Raw genomic sequence first — 16,201 nt, 5'->3', positions numbered from 1 at the left:
GAGAGTGGCTTCAGTTTCGCATGAACACTGTCATCACAGGAGCGTGACCTGACGTTTGCGGTCCACACACAGTCGGTGTAACTGAATCAGTTTGTCTAAAAATATTTGGGAAAAAATTAAGAATAAGGGAAGAATGTTGGTGATAGGCCTGCTGATTCTACCAAATGACTGATGTTTGGGGATGTTTCAATAATCTACCAGGAATGGAGTAAGCACATAGAAACAGCTTGTGGATCTGAGGGATTAAAGGAGAATGACAAGAATGCTGCCTAACAGACAAATCACACCCAAACTCAACATTTGTGGAAAGAAGGTGAACACGTGTCTCCATTGAGCAAAGGAGAATCAAATGTGGACCACCGAGTGATACAAAAGAAGTTTCTAGGTCAAACAAAATCCAAAGCACGGGGCTTCTCATGCTGAAGGACGAAGGATCCTGACTTTTTAAACATCGTATGTTCATGCAGTCACGCTCCTTGGGGTCAACAGTGGCAGTGTGATGATGTGGGGGATGTTTTATACCCACTGAAGACGGTCTGAACAAGATGGCGTCCTGATTATCATTATTACTTCTTAACAAACAACAGCTTGTTTGCACATGGATGGACCCCTTTAGTAAGACACTACACCGCAGAATAAAACTTCCACCAAATAGCTCCAGGAGAGCTTTCCTGCTGAAGCTTTACTGGCCTGTGCACTCTCCAAATACTAACCCATTCATGTGTCTTTGGGGTGATGTTCAGAGGTCAAATTATACACAGTTCGTATTCGTACAACCATTTTTAAGAACCCATGCCCAGAGGAGTTCATGCTGCTCCTGAGGTCGCAAGAGGTGCAACACACTAGTATTTAGATGCACTGCATGAACTCAGGGTAGTTTAGAAGCAGTGCACTTGTCTGGCAGGAGTTTTTGCAGGCTGACGCTGAAGGTTTTCCCTCACACATATTGAAAATGCCTCCTGAAATGCATCTAGATCAAGTCACTAACACTCCACATTGAAATCAAGACCAATTAAACTCTTTGAGGGTCAGAAGGATGATCCACTTCACCCGTTTAGTATCAGGGGAAAGCATGGTAAAAATGTCTGCTTTTAAAAGACAGCATTTGATGGCAAGCCGATGTCACCCTGCTCCACAAGCATTCTAGTCACGTACACACGACCAAAGTCTGAGCTCCAACAGCTGATAACTTGGCCCAAGCTGTGAGATAGAGACCACAAGAGAGCTCATTGTGACGAAAAATGATCCCAGTCTGGAGATCTGTGCCTGAAACCGGTGCTCACAATGACACAAATAGAACACAGAAACACACACATTTTCATGTGGACTTACTATACATACATACTGTAAACAGCCTCTCTCTGGCGTTAGCTTTCACTTTGTCTCGCACTTCTGTTCTCTCTTTTGCATGCACACACACACACACACACATGCTCACACACTTGTGCACCCACTGTCTCATACTCATGTCTTCCCAAATGAACTAAATCTAAACTGGTTAATTATGAGATTCATCGCTGTTAGCACCTGTTAGGTAATTAATGCCAATCACTGCCTTCTGGGGAGGAAAATTATCCTCCATAAAAACACAGTTTTAGCTAGCATCACTCTCTGTCTCCCTCTCTCTCTCCTTGTTTTCCCCTTCCTTTCTCTCTCCCCTGCTTATCAACCTGTGTGCCCTGTTCCTGCTGTTAGCAAATCATCCCAGAAAATAAATAAGCACTGCCATAAACAAATGTTACAGTGATGGCCACGCTAGTGGATAAGACAGTCTTGGACTTCCATCCACCACAGATGGGTAGACAGTGTAGGAGTGTGGACAAGGCGATGGAGAAACCTGAGATGTCAGTTAGCAAACGCAATCAGAATACAATAAATAATTTAGGACTGAGCCGACGCTGCGATGGTAATGGTGGTGGTTGGCAATGCAAGCTTGTGCTGCAGTTTCATGACTGTATTTTGATATTCAAACCAATAGTATTCTATAAAAATTTAAGACGTCTGCTGCAAGTTTAATCAGAGGTCGACCATTTGATATTAAAACCTTCGCTCCAGGGTTGCTGCAGCTGTAGGGTAGAAGCCAATGAAGTACGCTTCAGTCTGTTTGATTTTCCTCTCAGAACTGATGATACTGATACATGTCTGACAGGTTGCACATCTGCACTTTAAACACACATGTTACTGAAGATAAAGATGATAATCTTCTTTACAAGTATCGACTAGTTGGAAATCCGCAAAGTGTGCAATTTCTGACAAACAGGCTATTGAAGGTGTTGCCTTTTACCAACAGCAAACCATTGACCCAACAAGACATAAACACATACTACTGAGAGGACCGGCAGTCTCTGTCGGGCTGCCCTTTGCTTTATTTGCCACTAATATAGATTTTTGCTGTAGTAATTTATGGCAGGGGGAGATTGTTTCACAGCACACAAGCATTTATAGTGTTGCTAGAATACAGACGACATGAATGCTCAACAGGAAATTTAATTCAAAGGTTAAGATTCTAGAAAGCAGCAGGGTTAATTGCCAGCTGCTAGGCTGGTAATTTGGTGTAGAGTAACCCTGTTTGGCTGCTTAGCTTACAGACGTGTTTGTATCATGATTATATTTTCACTATTAACAGCACAAGAGAAAAGGGTGAGGAGGACTGATCGATGTGTCTGGCGATCCTAACACGATCTTGGGTAGCGGGATGGGGTTGCCTCTGGCTCATGGCTAGCCTCTGTTCCACTAGCTTCTGTAACTCAGTGCAATCTCTCTCTGCTGTAATCCCTGCAGTCTAAAAATGTCTAATGTGTTTTTTTGGCCTTCTCTAAACATATGAAGTGAGCCGCATGACATACTGTTGAGAGGGACTCTGTTTCGTTCAGGATTTTCAGTTATGAGAGTAGATACTAATGTCAGTGGGATTTTGAATGAAGCTCCTAAAACAGGACTGGGTAGTTCGGGTTTCACTTGGGCTCTGTGTTTAATAGCAGACGGAGGCAGATAGGAACCAAGATGAGAGAGAGAGAGAAGTAAGATATGCCCTAACGGTCCCTGGTCTCAATTGAACCGCAGCACTAATGGTCGGTTACAACTCTAGGAAGTAAGCTTGTTAGCCAGACATATTAATGTCGGCAGCTTCGGATAAGCACACTGCTTAAACCACTTCTTTCACTTTTACTCTTGTGTTTTTGCTTTTGGAAAGGCTTTAAAAAGTACACCACCTTCCAAACTCTTTAAAAGGGGAGTATCTCTATGCTTCAGCACAGGGAGAAATAAAGCTTGACAGGCCTTCCCTTCCTTATAATTATGGTTGTTAAGCTATGATTGGACAAACGCTGTTTGGGGGAAGATTTTAGCAGAAGGTCAGTTGTTTATAATAGTTACTTGAAGGTATTAAATTTAACTTTTCAAACGCTGAATGCTGTATGTAGATAATGAAACTATTCAAACTGAGAGCTGATTAAAGCTCACACTTTGAGACTTCAGTATAACTGAACTTTTTCCCTACAAATTACAGAGAGAAGTAGCTTGTTTTCACATTCACAAAAGAACCTGGAACGGTGTGAGAGTGAGGTAGCTGGAGATGGATATTGTGGGTCAGAGGAGGCAGTCATACATAAATCTAATCTGTTGCGCAGGCAGTGCTGCGTGGAATGAGTTATACATCATTTATGGCTTTTAACTGTTGATCTTAGGGCGAGGCAGAGCCTGGTGGAACAATGTACACAATCAGAGAGGAGGAGACGAGGAGAGAAAGAAGCATGAGAAGAGGAAGCGGATGACAGTCGGGATATATTGAGGGTGCAGATTAAAATCGATACAAACGTATGGCTGGACTCAGTGACTGAGGCACAAGCAGATGAAATTCACAATGATGGAGAAATAACATGAGGAGCAGATGAGCAGCTAAGTCACGGCCATGCATGCAAAACGTCACATTTCAGCCTACCTGTTGTACAAATGCACTTGGACTGACATACTGAGATGGACAGAAATCAGAGTTGTGGACTAGAAGGCTTGGATTTGAGTTGGACTTCAATGGCCATTTCAAAAATAAAGCACTATTCCTGATGCAGAGTAGATCTATCTGCAGACTCACAGTAGCTACAAAGGAGGTCTGCTACTTGACATACCCTCGAAACGGTGAGGTTTAAGCACCAGCTTTGCTAGCCAATAGTATAGTGTAAACCCTTAAAATGTTAGCGGCATGTAAGCTCCATCAGAAGTAAGAAAGTCTGTCAAACTAGGATATGTTTGAGCTTGGTTATTTGCTGCTGCGGCCCAGTGCAGGTACAAAAATGAGAATTTGAGATTTGACTTCCTGAAGACTCAACTTGAATCAAATTTTGACCTTTCAAAATCCCGGGGCAATAAAAAATTAATAAAACAGCGTCAGGCTTTCCTTGAATATTTCATTATTAGACCTGTGCATTTAAGGGACCGATGACATGACAACACGTGCACTGTCAAACGTCTTTAGAACATCCCTGCAGATTAAACTTCACAAAGACACTGAAAATGTTTGAATGTTTCTTGTTTTTCTGAGGTGTTTCTCGGGCTGTTGCACCACCATCCATAATTAGTTTTTTTTTTCAGCTGTGTCTAGCTCCTCCAATTCCTTTGTTCGTTGCTTTGTGGGAGAGAAGTGTATGTTAACAGCACACTGAACATCAAGTTTTTTAAAGTGTGCATACTGACTTCATTTTGTCACTTCTTCAGTGTGAGCAAACAACATAGTCAAAACCTGCTCGGGAGGTTATGCAGTGTGGATCTGGGACATCTTTGTTTTCCAGATAATTCTAGTCAACCTGGGTGTTTGTTCAAGTCCTGTCTGACTGCTTGTGATCATCAGCCATTGGACTTTCGTGTAGTAAAGCTGCTCTATTCCCAGCTCTTAGCAATTGCCTTGGTTAGTGTTATTATTACCATTGAGAATGACAAATATATACTTATTCTGAATTTGGTGCCAGCAACACACATTGTAATAAACCGGAATTATCTGAAAAACGACCAAAATTGGATTTGTGAGAGAAAACAATTTGCTTATAAGCATGTTTGTACCAAATACCTGTGCATGCATGCATTTATACATTCACACAGACAATATGCACCATTCAGACCTAATTTAATTCTCCATCTACCCATCTACTTCCTCCTCATTGTCTACCAGCGGAAGGAACCAAATCGATATCTCTCATCTTCTACCTGCAAACTATGCAAGACCGATGCACCTGCCACATTCACGTCAATACTGTTTGTTCACACTTGATGTGTGAGAGACTCGCCGATGCCACACAGCAAATGGCGACTTTGTACACAGAGACCAATTGAGGACTAAATGAACGTCAAAGCACAGAAGCCACATTACCACAACAGTGGAATGTTGCCATTGTGTGCTCGAAGGCGAATAGCAACAGGGAGCTCTGTCTGAATCCTATCTGCGCCGTGTCTTCCTTCAAGAGTGGCCCGAAAGATCGATGCTCTCAGTATAGATTTCCTCACTGCATCTTTCAGCAAACACTCTCGGCTCCATCCTTTCTTCCTTTTTCACAATCTTCTTTTTCTCATCTTTCGTCCTCCACTTGCACTCAGCCCGTCTCATTTTTGTATCCTCACTTTATTTCTCTCTCTCTCGCCGTCTCTATCATTCAGACTTGGCATGTGCGACTACTCTCTGTCAGGCTCTGTATATCAGAATAGGAGGGAGAAAAGGCACTTTCAGATCCCCTCTGCTTCCATTTCCCAAGATTCCTGAGGGGGACTGATTCAATCGCTGCCTGCCGTTGAGGTTGACATTGACATCTAAAGGTACCTCTCCCTCTGGATGCCTGTCTGTTAGACTTCTCTAGAATTCCTATTCCTCTGTCCACTTCAGCTCTCGATGCAATTGCCGTCTTTCTGTAGTGAAGAAGTACTTTTTTTCTTGTGTGATTGAAGATGGTTATCATATGTGCAAAGACTTATGGAGTTGTATGATTGTAGGCTGCAGGGTAGTCGCTGAGGGAAGTATTAAATCTGCATTGTCAGTTACATACACACAATAATAGAGCGAAATAAAAGTTGAATGCATCATCATCGGCACAGTGCTACTTCCTGTATATAATATATTACAGGGCATCCAACTAAATTAACATGCTCTCTGATTTTCCAATAAGGTAAGGCCTGTTGGGATTATGAAGCTCATTAAGTTGCTTTGTGCACCCAGTGCCATGCTGTTGCCTGTGATCTGATGAGACGATACTGAAATGGTGCATTTGCATAAGCGCACAAGGCCAAACAGTAGCCAATGAGCAGACAGGAGAAGGATCCATATTTCCATATTGAGTCAACAGGTTCACCAGACCAACAAGAGAGTGCTTTCGGCATGAAGGATTTCAGATTGTGTGGCTTTGAAAAATCTCATGTGCACATCTTGGTCGTGTACTCAGGAAGGATTGATGGCATGTCTGGCGTTTTTAAACAACCTTATGCTTCAGATTTCTCCGTGACACACAGACTTTGGAGCTTCCCAGCACACCTGTAACTGCTCTGCATTTATTATCTTGCTCAAGTTCACCTCAGCAGGAAATGATACAGGAAGAGCTTTTTTTTTCTTTCGCTTCCCAGACTTTTTATGATGTGCATTATCAGATGATTTACACTTGTTCTAAGCCGCATTACCTCTACCAGGCTATCACTTTAGTTTCTCTCAGGACCAATGTGTGCAACCATAGCTGCAAGCGACAAACATAAACAGCTACATTATAGTGTTTTTAGCTGTATTTACACATTATGGTGCAGCTAAAAGTTTATGAGCATGCAGAGGTCAGGTAGGTTATATTGCAGGACTGGATACTTGGATCGGATGGATTGATACTAAAATATGTTGACATTTAGGGAAATATTGCTATTTGCATTCTTGCCGAGGGTTAGATGAGAAGATTGATACCACTCTCTCATCTGTAGACTATGAAGCTACAGCCACCAGCTGGTGAGCTTAGCTTAGCATAAAGGCTGGAAAAAGGGGGAAACAGCTAACCTGGTTCTGTCCGAAGCTAACAACATCCACCAACCAGCATTTTTAGAGATCACTAATTAATGTGATATATGTCGTGTTGAATTCTTTCAAAAACTGAAGTGTGAAAATAACAATTTGTGCAGGATTTTTCTCATTTAACTCATAACAAAAGAGCAAATAAGTGAATTTTGCAATATGTCAAACCTTTCCTTTAATGCCACTGTTTGGGTCACCATTGGAACTGCTGTTAATTTACGTTAATGGTACATCTTCCTGCAGTTTTGAGTGGGTCAGTTAAAAGATTTGGGTACATTGTGTATTTAATTAGTGTCTTCTCCTTGACTCTGACTTAACTCCTTTGAATCTGAGGCGGTCCTGGGCTGCCTGTGTGAAGCTTTCACTAACAGCGTCAGGTTATATGTGGAAAAGCTCTTGAAACAAAAACAAAAAAATGTCTGATCATCTGGTTTAAATCCTCCAAAGAAGGACATTTGTATTTGTACTCGTTCCCAATCTCACAACTATACGCAATGTGACAATATGAGTCCGAATGTTTATTAGTGCCATGTAAACCTGTTGCATATATATACTGCAGATGGCTACAGATAGAAACACACGCCTCTCTGGGGAAAATGGTGAGAATGTAATCTAGAAACCGCAACAAAAACAATACCAGAAGTATAAAGACGAACTAATTCTGTAACCAGCTCCTGCCATAGGAGACAAGACGTGCCAACAGAGAAGGCAACAGTGGCCAGAAGCCGACGGGAGCTGAGAGCAGGGCGAATGCTGCAATCAGAAGGGTGCAAAACAAAACTCCTTCTCTGTTTTTGTGAGTCGTTCCAGGCTGGGAATTTGCAGGCAGGCAGACAGGCACAAGATCTGTCGGAGTGAGAGCCCAGCATCGTGACGCATTTCGCCCAGCCACATGTCCCCTATCCATGGGCCAACGTCCAGCAGGATGGAGGGTGGTGGGGACGGGGGCTGTAAGCCCATCCAAGAGTTTGTGTGTGTCAGTGTTTGTGTGTGTCCATATGTAAGTACGAGGGTGGGAGGGTGAGTGGCGGGAAGGCTGCCAATGTGTTCCTACCTCCTCGGGGCAGGGCGATGAGCGAGCCAGGCCATACTGAAGCCCGCGGGCGAAAGAGAGAGCAAGAGGTGGAGCTTGCTCTCCCAAGACCGCCGCCCTGAGTTTGGTGATCGTTGTGTGTGTGTGAGGAGGGCTGGTATACATGGTGCATGGGGACGGAGGGGTTTCACAAATGTGCTCCCAGTATGAGCTGCCTGTGACTTAACATCGCTGGTGGCATCATTCAGCCAGCCAAGCAAATCTGCTGCCTGCCCCCAGGCCGTGTGAAACACAGGCCTGGAACAGAATGCATGTGTGTATATGGAGTGTGTACACGTGTGGGTTCCTCGTGGTGTCCATATGCATGCGTGTGCATATGGAGGAGCAAAGAAAAAAGCCTCCAGCACCTTTGGGACATGGGACGTGATCTTACTTTGGCTGTTGCATCCAAAACAGACTGTTCTCTTTCAGAGCCAAGACTTTCAAAATACACACATGGAGAGGAGACTGGCCGACACTCAGCTCAGCTCCACGAATACTAGAGGTGGGATAAGATGAACTGTGCTCCAGGGGTTCCCAGCATTTAAGACGGACCACAGCCCTGTCAGATGAACTGAAGAACCCCTTCAACTCAATAAAATGTGTTCATATGAGGTGATTTTAAAATGCTAATTACCACTACTAACTATATAAACGTCAATATTGTTACATCATTTTTTCATAAAGTTGTCAGTTGAGTAGGTTTGTGCTAAAAGTGACATGAGAGAGACATTTAAGCATTTACTTTTAGTTAACTATCTCCATGACTTTTAGCCAGTTAGGTGGGATGTTAGGGATGGCCCAATGGGAGCACCGCCTGCCCCTTAGAGTTAACCCTAACCCTACATAGAACTGAGAATTTATAGTATATCATTAGAGGATATTTTAGATCCAAAGCGAAGCTGACAGAAGAGACTGAGAGAAAAAGGCACGATTACAAATCTGTCTGCTACTTCAGCACCACGGACAGCGCCGTGGACTCATGCTGATACTCCAGAGCCAGGTTCTAACTACGCAAACGCCTGCACCCTCTCTGCTACTATGGAGAGCAGAGATGGCAGGTTAACAAGAGGGATGCATTTTTGGTCATTTTGTTAACAAGGGGGATGGCATACCCTTTCTTTTTTTTCCAATTTTAATACTCTACTCCACAATCTTTCCACATACTGCTTAGCAACTGCACAGGTATGTCCTGGGCTGCCAGTAGTTGGGAATCACTCCATGAGAGGAGAGCCTCTCTCTGTGAATACTATTAGAACGCAGCTGGAACACTGTTGGGAAGTAGCAGGAATATATATGTTCTATTATTGTCAGCAATACAGAGGATTAGAGCTCTATGTTCCTGTTAGAAACTGCATAAAAGGAAAACTGTGTGACAAAAGCTGCAGATTACAGAGGATTTCACACAGCTACATGTTAGGAGGCCTAAATAGACTTATAATGCCACTATGAGACTCAGCTTGCTGCGCTGTATGTCTGACAGACTGTGAGCTTGTTATTGCTAAAAGGAACATAGCTGTTTTCTCAATAGCTCCCCTTCTGCAGTAACAAATAGAATGCATGCATTGAGCCAAGTGCCTCTCAAAACTTAAACAGAGCCAGAATTGCAAACAAAACCCAAGACTTAAAGACTGTGGTGTTATCTTGGCGTTATCTTCTGTAATAATTAAAGTTTTGTTTGAATTCATGTGACAGAAAATAATCCTAATATTTGCAAAAGGCTTGACTCATTAATTTGAATAGTCGATTAAGGAGAGTCAGTGTAGCAGTTAATTAGAAACCAGTGGTGATAACCACCTGTTCAAACATACAGATGGGAAGTCTGTCTGCTTATTCCACGGCTGCCTGCGAATGCGGTATCATTACAGATAGTTAAATGTAAATAAGACTGAAGTAGACTAAGATAGATGGAGACGTTATTACGCTTAGGAATTGACTGAATTGCACCACAGGTAATGTGCTTGACAGATGCATGCACGCACGCACATGCATGGGCATGTATGATGAACAGGTAATTGAACATAGACCTGGACATGTGCACAGCCACAGATGTAATGACCTGTCAAATGTAAGATGTGACTTCCTGGGAGTAGATGAACTGATTAATATTCGCGAGGAGGGCGAGGGAAGGAGGGGCGGTTGGCTGATTAGAAGTTAAGATATTCACTGTCCCTATTGCCTCTTTTATTAAAACACCACAGTGACAAAGATGGGAAATTACACACCGGGTGATGCAAAACACTAAGTACAGAGAAGGATGGGCCGCATGCATTAGACCACTTTCTCTGCCCATCGTAACACTGCTTCCACAGATTGAGTGCCTGTTGTCTTTCACACAGACATTAATGCTCAGTAACAGCAGCGTGGCACAGCTGCTTCTTTAAGATTTCAGATATTAAGTTAAGGAGAAATCACACTTCTCCTTCTAGTCCTCAGTCCCAGCCCCCCGCCCCCCCCCCCCCCCCCCCCCCCCCCCCCATCCTGGCTACATTGCCACCTCCCTGGCTGGCCTCCTTTTGTGCCTAAACTGAGTGGATGTCTGCCGCTGGTCTGTGCTTGCAGACTGTGCCACCCCAGAGCCCCAATAAACAGGAGTCTAATGGCGTCCCATGGCTACTGAGGGGCCTCACGTTAAGATAATTAGGCAGAGAGAGGATGCAGGAAAGAGGCACTGGAGAGGAGGAGGAGGACACACTTTCTGACAATCTCAGCCTGTGACTTACTGTCTTTTTACCTTGTTGCTCACTGTGCCCTGAATTACACCTTTGGTATGGTGAGAACAATGCACGAGCCTGTGAGGAAAGCAGGGTGATTTGTCAGGAGTGCCTGATTATTGAAACAAACTAAATCACCTTTAATCCAAGGTGTTATGTGAAGGCAGATATTGATGTCTGACAGCCAGCAGAAAAGATCAATTGTGCCAAAGAATGCAGCAAATCTATTATGAACAGCTTCAGTTCATTATGTGGACTGCGGTCTCATTGGTGTAGTCTCTTGGTTTGGGCATTGGGGTCTCAGCAGCTGGTTTCATTTTGTTGTGCTCAATGTGTTTGGTGGCAATTTTGAAAGTAATAGTTCATTAAGAACAAAGCAAAGCCTCTTTTGCAGCATGTTTGTCTTGACTGACAGGTGTCTCAGATGATAACTCTCAATCTGGGTTGTTTGTTTCTTGCTTTCCTCACCTGAAGTCTCCCCCTTGTTGCCCCTATTTGAGTCTTATGGGCGCAACCAGCTGTCAAGATGGTGGCAAGTGCTAAAGCCAGGCATCAGAAATTTGTGACGTCACAGATGTTGTGTCTGTTTTTCTTAAAGGAACAGTGCGACACTAAGGGAGAAAGGCTTACTTGCTTTCTTGCCAAGAAGTAGATGAGAGGATTAATACCAAAATCCTTAAAATATTAGGCTGGAGCAAGGTGATGATTAGCTTAGCTTAGCACAGGGAAATGGCTAGCCTGGCTCAGTCAAAATCAAATCCAAAATGTTAGATCTTGTTTTTTTAATCCATACAAAAACTAAATGTAAAAATGACAAACTGGTTTTATAGGGAGTTATGTGGGTTTATCCATCCAAAAAAATAATCTTGCACATAACCAGCAAAAAACCACGACTTGTTTTCGTTTAAGTTTTTTGTACGGATTGTAACAAATGACGTGCTAACTGTTTCCCACTTTCACTCTTTGCAGTGAGCTAAGCTAACCGTCTGCCAGCTGTAACTTCATGTTTATCTTACGGATATGAAAGGGGTATCAGTCTTTTCATCGAACTCTTGGCAAGCCAGTGAATAAGCATAATGTATGCATTCATAAATTGCATATATGCAAATGGTCAGTAAATGTGTTAATAGTGTCTGTCAGTTTTCGGTGCAGGATAAGTCTTGGCTTTTTTAGAAATAGGCAGTGTGAACCACAGTAAATCAATAAAAAAAAATGAACCAAACAAACATTTTCCTTGCTGTGGATGAAAGAAAACTAGCTGTAGATATAGCAGAAGCTTTACTGTCACTCCGTCAAGCTGTGAGCCTGAAAGAGGGATGGAACCTCAGCTTCACCTACTCTCTTTCCTGTTTGAACAAGAGGACAGAAGCTGAGCTTCAAACAGAGCCGGAGCTGGAGTGACGCCTCACAGATAACTACCTCCAGCTCTGTCATTTTCCTCTTTCACAGCGTCTCTTTGCTTGTTTCTATGGCCTGTGCCGCGGTGTGTAGGTTCACTAGCTGGAGCTCCTCTTTCCGCTCTGACACTCTGCAATCAGATGTGACACACTGAAGGCTCAGATGACAGCTGGGAAGACAAGGTCACACAGTCACCTACTTTTAACGAAGGATATGCACGGCTCCTTCTGACAGGCCTGTGCCGTGCACAAACGCACACTTACGCGCTGCCGCACGCATGCATCTTCACCCACACACACGCACTTGTACACACAGACGCACTCACGAGGCGGAGCAGGAGTGTTTTGCAGACAGGGCCTTTTCTCGTGCCTGTGCAATCTCAGAAGCAATTACCTATTAAAATTTCATCCTTCCCATCTCAGAATGTTTAGGAAAAGATTATAACTGCTGGGGAGGTAATTAAGCCTGCAAATGGTGAATTGGGTTGTGAATACAGAGTGCAGCGTATGTGTGCGAGTGTGTGTGTAGCTGTGTGTGTTTTGTCTTAATAAAACTAATAGTGCTGCCCACCTAAAGCTCTTTAGTGTGGTACCCAAAATGACAATTGCAGGACTGAGAAGTACAATATTTGTCTGGAGGAAGTGTTCAGTGTTATAATTCACGAGGATAAAGACTATTTGCCAATTAAATTTCAAGACCAGCTTCTTCATTAGATTATACAGTAAGTGTAGCAACAATGAGATTAGCTGCCGCTGCTTGTCACTTACACTTAAGGAACCTCAAGACTTCCAGTTTCTAGTGCCAGAAGCGGCAGTGAAAGTCACCCTGATGAAGTGGCAGTTGCTCAAGATGTTTCCAGACTTTCCAGACAATCCAAGAGCATCCAGAGCATACGGCAGATGTTAAGCCCTGTTGTCCTTCAGAGCTTCAAAAATGGTTGCTTCCATCAGACTGGGTGTTGCCACTTGGATCTTTTGGCTCCTCAAGTGGCACTGCTCCCTCTCCTCACACCACTCTCCACTCTCCCCTCTTTCTCCATCCCTCCCTTCTTTCTCTCTTCAGCTCTTTGATGCTGAAAGTGAAGAGACGTGGGATTTTCAGCCTTTTAAGGATTCAAACAAAGTCTCGGGGTTCTGAGATGACATGAAAGTCTGCCAGCAGGCCCACCCGGGGACTGGTGGGCTGGCATGGTTCTGGTTCACAAAGCAACCAAAATGTCCATTTTTAATATGCAGTCGGTTTAAGGGAGGGCCCTGCTGGATACGCACAGGGGCCCACGACATAACAAACACAAACCTCGGGCTTTTGTATTACTAATTGATGCCGTGTGTTTCTCACTTGTATGGCGCATGTGATAATGACTACAAATTATCAAGACACAGCAAAGCCTGCATTGGGGATAGGAGTGTCACATGCTTTTTTTTAAATCTCTGAATGAATAAAGTGCAGAAACGATAAAGCAAATGTGGTCATCAGTGATTCCTTTGCAAACAAATAACATTCTTTGACTGACATGATGCCCCAAAGTAATTTTCTCCTCCTATACAAGGAGTCGAGACCTGCCAGACCAGATTAATTGATACCGGTAATAGGGCAATCTGGCCATAAGCTATAATCAATACATGGTTTGCACTAAAAATAGATTTTCCAGCACAATCGTTCACTTTATCTGAGCAAACTCCCTTTGTTTGCACCTGCTTGTGCACATGTACACTGACCCTTTACACCCAAGCACTTATCTGTACATTACAATTGCCTCCCTCTTCACACTTTCCCCTGCCTTCCTCGTCCATCCATTGCATTAACGGCGGCGCTCTTCGTGAAGAATCATCTCACCCTTTTCAGTCTATTTATCTTCCGTTAATCATTGGAAATAAGAATAACATGTCCGTATCCAGCAGATCCATATCTAATTCCTCTCCTCTCCAACCACCCCCTCCCCGCGCCTCGTCTCCATCGCCTTCTGAAGGCCCCGTAAACCAATCAGGTGGCCATCAGGGGAGGATTCCGCCAGATCACTGAGGTTAATAACATTCCACATGATCACCCAAAAGCCAGAGGATTAGAGCGTTCAGCAGAGCAGGTTCCTCATTGCAAATAATAATCGCTCTTTCACAGCAGTGTCCTCCTTCCACTCCGGTGATAGGCCACCCCGTTATCTCATCTCTCCCACTGTGAGGACAGAAAGAAGACCCAAGCAGACCCCAACACAAACTGAGGGTGTTATTTATCTCTTTTCTTGGTAGCACTTTTTTTAAAAACTGAGACCCCCCCCCATATTTCACCATTTTAATCAATGCAACCTTTCCTTCCTCCTTTCCGTGAGCTGTGCTCTCATCATGATGTTGATGGAGTCTGTGGGCGTAGTGCTTCACGCTGAGTAGGGTTATGTCACCTTGTCGTTAGCCAGGGGAGCTGTTGTAGGATTACATATTTATCTCATTCTCGCAAACAGTAGTTACTCAACCCCCCCCACCACTTCCTTACATGTGCACTTCCTGTCTGTTACAGCACTCAGCAGCTCCCAAAAATCCCAGAATTTCTCTCCTGCTCATTGTTGATGGTTTGAACTGTGAACTGTGTGTTAAGTTTTCATAAGGGAACTGTAACCTGCAGGAAAAAAATTGGGGATGCTATTGCCACTTAAACAAAACTGTTAAAGCTAAGCTGTAAGAAGCAAGATTGGCTTTTTAATCTTCTGTTTAGGGGCAAAAAATCATTCTCTTCTCAACCCAAGCAAAAGCAAAGCACCAATAGGAACACGAAATCTTGATGCCACTTTATTTGCACTGGAAAATGGCCAAAAAAATCTCCTCCAACTGGCAAATTTTTTCAGTCCTCCTACAACTAGGACTGTAAAAAACCCAACACCAGGTTAAATAACTTAGTGAAATGCATTCATTGTTTTAGTTGCTGTTCACCAAAAGTGTGAAATGCAGACAAAAAGGCAAGATGCAGTTTTTCTGATGTGCAACGATTTCAGCTGCCGTCAGGTGCACTTGTGCCATTCATGTATAGCCTGACAGTAGCACAAGAAATGAGGGGAAGAAAGTCCTCTAAAAAGAAGAGCGTGAGCGCAGTCACTACGTGTCTCGAACATATCCTAAATGGTGATCTGCTTTTTGTTTTGGCACAAGTAACACAGTTTGGCTTTGAGGGAATCTGAAGTCTGTTCACTGACTATTTCCATGTATTTATGATGTGTGTCTACTGTACGCGCTGGCCTTTGCACATTCGCGTGTGTGTGTTTTTGTGTACATTCATCTGTTTGATCTTCGGTGTTAAAACAAAAAGAAGCTCGGTGCTGTTGCAGCCCACGGGACACAACAGAAATAGATGGCATTCATACACTCTGTATTCTACCACCACCAACACCACCCTTCAAACTCCCAGCCCCCCCGATCCCCCTACACACACACACACACACACAAAGTCACTACCACCACCACTTCCTCACCGACTCACACACACACACCCACTTCCCTTTTTCTCTCTCTCATTATATCATGTGGGCATGAACCAAAATAAAACGATGAACAAAACCGGTTGGATTTGAAAAGCTGCAGAAAAGGCAGGCAGATCTTCTCTTTCGAGCCTGTTATGAAATGGATGGATATCTGGCCGGTGCGAGATAAAACAAAAACCCAATGCTGTCATTTGAAACAAAATAGGAACACGCCTGCAGGGATGTGTGTGTTCTCCCTGTGCTTATGCCGTATCTCTGAGGATTTTCTAACCATGCACCATCAACCAGATATGAGTTTGGTTTGAAACACTCCAGCGACTTGATCCCTAACTGGCACACACTTACATCACTCCAGATGACTTCATCAGGGCCTCTGACACCAACCTGGACACATTCACATCGCTTCAAATCAGCAGCTTTTTTCGCTGACACACGCCCCACCCACACCTCCATATGCTGCTCTAAGTTATACACACAGTTCACAACGGCCGGCCAAGAGCTGTCCAAAACTCCCAGAACATAAAAAT

The 16,201-nt window shown here is 43.7% G+C and overlaps 1 protein-coding gene across 1 annotated transcript in view; it reads right to left on the bottom strand.

The window, feature by feature from the left end:
- shisa9a (shisa family member 9a) overlaps nt 1–16,201 on the bottom strand; it is a 54,419-nt gene that overhangs the window by 36,402 nt on the left and 1,816 nt on the right. The gene's annotated exons all lie outside the window — the stretch shown is intronic.

Source organism: Chaetodon auriga, chromosome 20 (assembly GCF_051107435.1).
Source record: "Chaetodon auriga isolate fChaAug3 chromosome 20, fChaAug3.hap1, whole genome shotgun sequence".
Classification (NCBI taxonomy): domain Eukaryota; kingdom Metazoa; phylum Chordata; class Actinopteri; order Chaetodontiformes; family Chaetodontidae; genus Chaetodon; species Chaetodon auriga.
Note: the sequence above shows the minus strand (reverse complement) of the source record. Positions and strands in the feature narration are given on the sequence as shown.